Raw genomic sequence first — 9,331 nt, 5'->3', positions numbered from 1 at the left:
ATAAAAGTTTCTAATAATCCTTCCAATTTCAATGGTGCTGGTCGTGACCTCTCCCTTTTCAGTCATAATTTGTGGTTTTGATTTGTATTTCCCTGATGCCAGCTGATGTTGAGCATTTTTTCATCTGTCTCATGGCTATTTGTATGTCCACTTTGGAGAAATGTCTGTTCATGTCTTCTGTCCATTTCTTGATTGGTTATTTGTTCTTTGAGTTTGATAAGTTCTTTATAGATTTTGGATACTGGCCTTTTATCTGATAAGACATTAGCAAATATCTTCTATTCTGTCATTTTTTTGGTTTTCTCCACTCTTTCTTTTGCTGTGCAAAATAATTATTGCATTTTAAAACAGGGTTTTGAAAATTCAATACACGTCATGTATGGGCACTAACAAGAGTAATTTATTTCTGGACATGCATTTCCATTCTTGAACTCAAGTTGCAATTACCGTTCTTTCTCTTATTGGTCAAGAACTGAAGTCTCCTCACCCAGTGTCTTACTTTGGACATATATAATGGTTTTCTCCTTTGGAATTGAAGATATTTTTAAAGGAATTGTCAAGGTTTGCCAAGATAGCCTGTTTGGTTCCTAGATTTGGGGAACCTATCGGGGCCTAGGGGAAGAAGACACTGAAATGTCCTTTTCCTTCCAGTGTTTTGTATCCCATCCACACATATATAATGCATACCATGAAGAATGGAGAAAAGTAAGAGAGAAGCTGCTTAATATTAACAGTCTGATGTGTAACACCTCCAGGTGTTCTCCCAAAGTACTTTTATATATCTACATACTCCTTAGAAAGGTGTCTAATGTCTTACATGTACCCATAAGAAGCCATGGGAAAACTTCGGCAGAGTGAGCGTAAGTGCAGGATCCTCCAAGAGCACTGAAGATATAGAAATATGGAACAGTATTTTCAGGCAGTTAATCAAGTGTGAGGTCAGAGTAGAAAGGGTCATGGAGGGGTGCCTGTGTGCCATAGTCATTTAAGTGTCTGACTCTTGATTTCAGTTCAGGTCATGATCTCAGGATGATGAGATGGAGCCTGTGTCCGCTCCATGCCCAGTGAGGAGTCCGCTTATGACTCTCTCTCCTTCTCCCTCTACCTCCCCCACCATTCAAATAAGTAAATAAATCTTTAAAAAAAGAGAGAGATAGAGAGAGACCATACTGTCTTGATGATTATAGCTTTGTAATAAAGCTTGAAGTCCAGAATTGTGATGCCTCCAGTTTTGGTTTTCCTTTTCAACATTCCCTTGGCTATTCCGGTTCCTTACAAATGTCAAGATTGTTTGTTCTAGCTCTGTGAAAAATGCTGGTGGTATTTTGATAGGGATTGCATTGAATGTGTAGATTGCCTTTGGTAGCATAGACATTTTAATAGTATTTTTTCTTCCAATCCATGAGCATGGAATGTTTTTCCATTTCTTTGTCTCCCTCAATTTCTTTCAAATTGTTCTGTAGTTTTCAGATTACAGATCCTTTACCTATTTGGTTAGGTTTATTCCTATGTATCTTATGATTTTTGGTGCAATTGTAAATGGGATTGATTCCTTGATTTTTATTTATTCTGCCTAATTATTAGTATATGAAATGCAACTGACTTCCATGCATTGCTTTTATATCCTGCACCTTTTCTGAATTCCTGCATGAGTTCTAGCAATATTTTGGTGGAGTCTTCTGGGTTTTCTACATAGACCATCATGTCATCTATGAAAAGTGAAAGTTTGATTTCTTCTCCCCACTATTGGCGGGAATGCAAAGTGTTGCAGTCACTCTGGAAAACAGTATGGAGACTCCTGAAAAAGTTAAAAATAGAACTACCTGTTTATAGCAGAAATGTTCACAATTGCCCAAATATGGGAAAAGTCTTGATGTCCATCAACAGATGAATGGCTAAAGATGTAGTATATATACAATGGAGTATTACTTAGCCGACAAAAAGAATGAAATCTTGCCGTTTGCAATGATGTGGATAGAACTAAAGGGTGTTAGGCTAAGGAAAGTCAGTCAGAGAAACTTAAATACCATATGATATCACTAGTATACAGAATTTAGGAAACAAAACAGATGAACATAGGGGAAGGAAAGGAAAAATAACATAAGATGAAAATTGAGATGGAGGCAAAGCATAAGAGACTCTTAACTATAGGGAACAGACTGAGGATTGATGGAGGGGAGGTGGGTGGGAGGAAGGGACAATTGTGTGGTTGGCATTAAGGACAGCACTTGATATAAAGAGCACCGTGTGTTATATCCAACTGATGAATCACTAAGTTGTATCACTGAAACTTAAAAAAAAAAAGTTTCACAGAAGTCAGGGATGTAAAGATCAATATGGTAGTTTTCTCTGTGTCTAAATATTGAGAATATACATTAGTTGTTGAACATAATGGGCTCATTTTTTTAGTTCCCAGAGTTAAACAGTATTCATTTCAGTACCAAATTCAGGGAAGATGGTGCCTTTTATAATTTACTGTGGGTGCAGCAGAGCAGAAAGTGTATTCTTTGCAGGTGCTCCATTCCAAGGAAAATGCAAAAAGGACAACATTGTCTCTGTCCAATCTCGTGTATCCAGTTTATTCATCTGAAAATTTTATTTTCTGATAATTAATGAGTGTAAAGTTATGGATAAAATAAGACTTTATCATTTAAAAATTATAGCTCTGTCCTTAATTACAACCCTGGGCTCTTTGTGGCTCCTCCCAAGGCAATGTGTAAATATCTAGCTTTCGTCCCCCTCAAATGCTCCGGATTGGGTTAGAATAATAATGCATTCTGAGAGGGGATCAAAAATAATTTTATAAGACAGAACAATGTGATAATATCAAATGTTATGACATGTATAATGATGATCTTACAAGGAGAGGGAAACAATTACCAGAGGATTATTTGAAGAAATAATGACTGAAGCTATTTCAAATTTGTTGAAAAACAAGTTAAATTCAGGAAGCCCAGCAAAACCCAAATGATAGAAATAAAAACTAAATCACATATGGCACATTGTAGTCACACTTCTGAAACAGATAAAAAATATTGAAAGCAATGAGAGAATAACAACACTTTATATCCCTAGAAATTAATTTGAAATAATGAAATGTAGGAGATACTAGAATATTCATCTCAAGTAAAAAACCCTGCTAACCCAGAATTCAATATTATTAATAGTCATAGAGATGAAGGTAAATTAAGACATTTTCAAAAACAACTTGGAACATCCATCACTAACAAGCCTGCAGTGGAAGAAGTACTAAAGGAAGGAAATTTGTCAGGTTTATCTGTAATAGTTTCATTAGAAAACTGGGTGTTACATGCAACTAATGAATCTTTGAACACTACCTCAAAAACTGATGATGTAGTATATGTTGGCTAATTGAGCATAATAATAAATTAATTATTTGATTAATTAATGAAAATTTAAAAAAATAAAAATCTTTTAAAAAACTGGGTATTTGGGACGGCATAAGTATATATAAAGTTATAAATATCTGGGTAAATATGAAAGACAATCTTCTGTTAATTTTTTTGCAGTATACATGGCCATTCAAACCAAAGTTTGTAAGTTTCTCCCAGTTTTTACAATGTATGTCATCTGTAATACATAGGACAACTATATACCATAATGGATAGGGGAGGTGATCATTAAACCTGTTCCATACAGGATTTCTTAAGTTCTATAACTAATGCTACAGCTAAGAGTGTGTACTGTAATCATAGAACAACCACTAAAAATGAAATGTAAAGAGAGATAGACCAGAAGCTAATATACTAATTGAGATGGAGTTCTAAAAAATTTTCAAATAATCCCAGAGAAGGCAGGCACAAAGTGCACACAGACAAAATAAATTAGCAACCCAGAAGTATGTTGTTTTGGAACTAACACATATAATATGAATAGTATATATATGATGACATAACTAAGAAAAGAATTCTTCTATCACAGATTCTCACTCTGTTTATTCTTCACCATAAATATGTGTTATCCAGATTAAATTAGTATTTTTTGGCAGATTCAATTCAGGCTGCCTTCCCTTGAAATGGATATAGTATTTCCCAGACTACAAAAAAAAAATGGGTTTAAAATAATCTTTTGTCTCTTATTTAAATCTCCAAATATATATTAGCACCTAAAAATAAATTTCTATCCTTTCATTCACATAATCATTGCCATTATCTTCCTCATAGTAAAAAAAAAAAATCCCTATATGTAAAGTTGATCATAGGCAAAATTATTTGCCAGACTTTGGCGATCATTGTTGCTAAAGAAAAATTTCTGTGGTTATTCTCAACCCAGGCCATATAGGATTTGGAACCTAACTTGAAAATTGAAAATCATGCAAGAAGAAAAGGGGTTGGGAAGAAGAAAAGAAAAAGAGAAAGAAAAACACCAAATGATGGAATTCTTGAATATTGATTATAAAGTACAAATATTTAGAGTGAATAAAAGTACAAGGGATAAAGAGGGACCTCCAAAAAGAAGTTAGTGTCTGAGTGTTGGGTGACAGGAAAAACCCAAAGAAATTCAAAAAAGTCAACAAGAGGAAATCCAAAAAATGAAAACAAGAACTTTTAAATGAATAATTGATGGCGTGATTAAAGAACAGATTAGAAACAATTAAGGAGAAAGTAAGTGAATTGAAAGACACTTGAAGACAAGAAAAAAGGAGGGAGAAACTATAAAAGCTATTCAGGCATGAGGGATAATATATGCAGAGTTGATCAGAATGACAGGGAGAATGCAGATAAGTCATACTGGAAGAGAACATATGTGATTGTAATCAGGATTGGTAGCCCACTGGATCCTCCCATTCAAGAAACACAGTTTATTGCTATCGGAAAAGATACCTGTAATGAACACCTAGCTACATCATGATAAAACTATTCCTAGTTCCCATCCTTCCATTTTCTTTTAAAGCTATGACAAATTGGGTTGTTGTCCCAACAGCTCACTGAAACCATTCCGTTTTGTACACCCAACAATAAACTCTCATCTTACTGGCTTAGCAGCAGCACTCCACAGAGTGGATCATCCATTCCTCCTGGAAACACTTTTTTCACTTGGTACCCATGGCAATACATTTTCAGGGGCTTGATTCCTATCTCATCATCATGCTTTCAGTCTTGCTTGCTGATTTCACCTCTTCTTTTCTACCTCTTTATATTAGAGAGTCACAGAGCCCATCCTAGAACTTCCTCTTGTTTATATCCACTTTAAGTCCCTGGGTGATAGTCTCAGTTACTTGTTTTAAGCACCACATGTAAGCTGAAAAGCCCAATTTTATACTTTCTGGCCCAAATCTCACCATTCACCTCAGGACATTGATATCCGACTCCTTGTTCAACTGCTCCACTGGTGTGTTTCATGAAAAATTCACTCTTTGCACATCCAGTCCAAACACAGACTCCTGATCACACCTAATCTTTCCCAGCTCATGGAATGGAAACAGATTCAGTCTGTTTTCAGATACTCAAGGTAAAGCACATGCTTCATCCATGACTCCTCTCCTTCTTTCTCAGGCCACGTTTTCACATTCGAGTCCTCTTAACACTGACTTCAAAGTATTCCAGAGTCCACTCTCTCATTGCCATTGCCACTCTTTACCTTAGTCCAAGCCACCACATCTCTTGCCTGAATTATTTTGAGTCTCCCTGATTTTGTTCTTAATCTTTATATTTCATTTTAACTGCCAAATTGAGACTAACATAGTCAGAGCATGTTGTTCATCTGTTCATGCTTCTTGATAAGGTACAGCTTTACTTAACGAAAGCCTGGGTGATCTGAGCCCTCTTCCATCATGCATATTTCTTTATAATATAGCATTGGTCAATCTTTTCTTCATTAGGTCCCCCAAACAACCCACCAAGGAGTCTTTACAGACACATTATCACCATGAAAATTCAAAACCAAAAATATTTCATATATCTCTTTACATACTATCTGTACAGTACTATCTGTACTTTTTACATAAAATCAGCAAGATTCTTTCACTGCCATCGCCACAAAAATACAATTATATGAGAATATTATTAAAAACAATAGACCAACAAATGGGACAACCTGGAAGAAATGGATAAACTCCTAGACATGAACTTCCAAAACCAAAACAGGAAGAAATGGAAAACCTGAACACATGGTTAACCAACAAAGAAATTGAATCAGTCATCAAAATCTCCCAACAAACAAAAGTCCAGGGCCAGATGGCTCCCAAGGGGATTTCTGCCAAACATTGAAGAAGAGTTAATTCTTATTCTTCTCAAAAAATTTAAAAAAAAAAGAAAGAAGAAAGAAAGAAAGAAAGAAAGGAAGGAAGGAAGGAAGGAAGGAAGGAAGGAAGGAAGAAGAAGAAGAAGAAGAAGAAGAGAAAGAAAGAAAGAAAGAAAGAAAGAAAGAAAGAAAGAAAGAAAGAAAGAAAACAAAGAAGAGAAATGTGAGTAAAACTTCCAAATTCACTCTATTAGGCTAGCATTACCCTAATAACAGAACCAGACAAAGACTCCACTATGAAAGAGGACTATTGGCCAATATTCCTGGTGAGCATGGATTCAGATATTCTCAACAAAATACTAGCAAATCAAATCCAACAATAATTTAAAGTATTAAGTGGGATTTAATTTTTGGCTGCAAGCATGGTTCAATACTCACAAAACAATGTCATACTCTTAGAAAAAAAGGATAATTTTCCCAGCACCATTTATTGAAGAGACTGTCTTTTTTCCACTGGATGCTTTTTTCCTGCTTTATCAAAGATTAGTTGCCCAAAGAGCCGAGGGTCTATTTCTAGGTTCTCTATTCTGTTCCATTGGTCTATGTGTCAGTTTTTGTGCCAGTACCATGATGTCTTTGTGATCACAGCTTTGTAGTACAACTTGAAATCCAGCATTGTGATGTCCCTAGCTTTGTTTTTCCTTTTCAACACTTCCTTGGTGATTCGTGGCCTTTTCTGGTTCTACATACATTTAAGGGCTGTTTGTTCCAGTTCTTTGAAAAACGTCATTGTATTTTGATCTGGATGGCATTGAAAGTGTAGATTTCTCTGGGTAGCATGGACATTTTAACTATGTTAATTCTTCTGATTCGTGAGCATGGAATATTTTTCCATCTTTTTGTGTCTTCTTCAATGACTTCAGAGGGGAGGGGGTGGGGTAATGGGATAGTCTGGGGGGCACGTATTGCATGGTGCACTGGGTGTTATAGGCAACTAATGAATCATTGAACTTTACATCAAAAACCATGGATGTACTGTATGGTGACTAACATAATATAATAAAAAATATTATTATAAAAAAAGAAAAAAGGATAAGAACTATTTGATCATTTCTATAGATGCAGAAAAAAGCATTTGACAATGCACAACATCCACTCCTGATTTAAAAAAAAAAAAGCCTCAATAACGCAGGGATAGAGGGAATATACTTCAAAGTAATAAAGACCACATATGAACCCTGCAAAGCTAATATCATCCTCAATGGGGAAAAACTGAGAACTTTCCCTCTACAGTCCAGAACAAGATCGAGATGTTCACTCTCACCATTGCTATTTAACACAGTACTGATGGTCCTATTCTCAGCAGTCAGACAACATAAAGACATAAAAGGCATCAAAATCAGCAGGGAAGAAGTCAAACTTTCAGAATTTGCAGATGACATGATACTCTATAGAGAAAACCCGAAAGACTATGCCAAAAAATTGCTAGAATTGATGCAGGAATTCAATAAAGTTGTGACTAAAATCAAACGTACAGAAATTTGTTGCATTTCTAACTCCAGTAATGAAGCAACAGAAAGAGAAATCAGGTAATCAATACCAGTTACAACTGCACCAAAATCGTGAGTTACAAGGAATAAATGTAACCAAGAAAGTGAAAGACCTGTACTCTGAAAACTATAAGACACTAATGAAAGAAATTGAGGAAGACAAGAAGAAATAGAAAAATATTCTTTGCTCATGGACTGGAAGAGCAAACATCTCCAAGTGCAATAAGCAAAAGGCAATAAAAGGCAATATGCCATCCCCAAAGTAGGATTGCTGGATCATGATACTTCTGTTATTAATGTCTTTAGGAATGATGTGTAAACATTACCCATTTCTTGTTACAAGAGGAGGAATGATGCTATGAAAAGCCCACAGCGAATATCATTCTCAATCGGGAAAAACTGAGAGCTATTCCCTTAAGATCAGGAACATGACGGGGATGCCCACTCTCACCACTTTTGTTCAACATAATACTAGAAGTTCTAGCCTCAGCAATCAGACAACAAAAAGAGGTAAAAGGCATTCAAATTGGCAAAGAAGAAGTCAAATTCTCTCTCTTCGCAGATGACAAAGTACTTTATGTGAAAAACCCAAAAGACTCCACCCCCAAATTATGAGAACTCATATAGCAATTCAGCAATGTAGCAGGATAGAAAATCAATGCTCAGAAGTCATTTGCATCTCTATACAATAACAGTATGACTGAAGAAAGAGAGTTTAAGGAATCAATCCCATTTACAATAGCACCAAAGATCATAAGATACCTAGGAATAAACCTAACCAAAGAAGTAAAAGATCGATAGTCTAGAAACTACAGAAAACTTATGAAAGAAATTGAGGAAGACACAAAAAGATGGAAAAATTCCATGCTTATGGATTGGAAGAACAAATACTATGAAAATATCTGTGCTGCCTAGAGCAATCAACATTTTCAATGCAATCCCTATCAAAATACCATCAACACTTACCACAGAGCTGGAACAAACAATCCTTAAATTTGTATGGAACCAGAAAAGACCCTGAATTATCAGGGGGTTGTTGAAAAAGAAAAACAAAACTGGGGGCATCACAATGTCTGAATTCAAGCTATATTACGAAGCTTTGATCATCAAGGCAGCATGATATTGGCACAAAAACCGACACGTAGATCAGTGGAACAGAACAGAAACCCCAGAAATGGACCCTCAACTGTATGGATGACTAATCTTTGACAAATCAGGAAAGAATATCCAAAGGAAAAAAGACAGTCTCTTCAATAAATGGTGCTGGGAAATTGGACAGCCACATGCAGAAGAATGAAGCTGGACCATTCTCTTACACCATACACAAAGATAAACCCTAAATGAATGAAAGAAAGAAATGTGAGACAGGAAACCATCAAAATCCTAGAGGAGAACATAGACATTGGCTACAGTGACCTCTTTAAAGACATGTCTCTAAGGCAAGTGAAACAAAAACAAAAATGAACCTTTGGGATTTTTTGCACAGCAAAGGAAATAGTCAACAAAACTAAGAGGCAGCCCACGGAATGGGAGAAGATATTTGCAAATGACATTACAGATAAGGGACTGTTATCCAA

The sequence above is a fragment of the Ailuropoda melanoleuca genome, chromosome 16 (assembly GCF_002007445.2).
Source record: "Ailuropoda melanoleuca isolate Jingjing chromosome 16, ASM200744v2, whole genome shotgun sequence".
In the NCBI taxonomy this organism is placed as follows: Eukaryota; Metazoa; Chordata; class Mammalia; order Carnivora; family Ursidae; genus Ailuropoda; species Ailuropoda melanoleuca.
Note: the sequence above shows the minus strand (reverse complement) of the source record.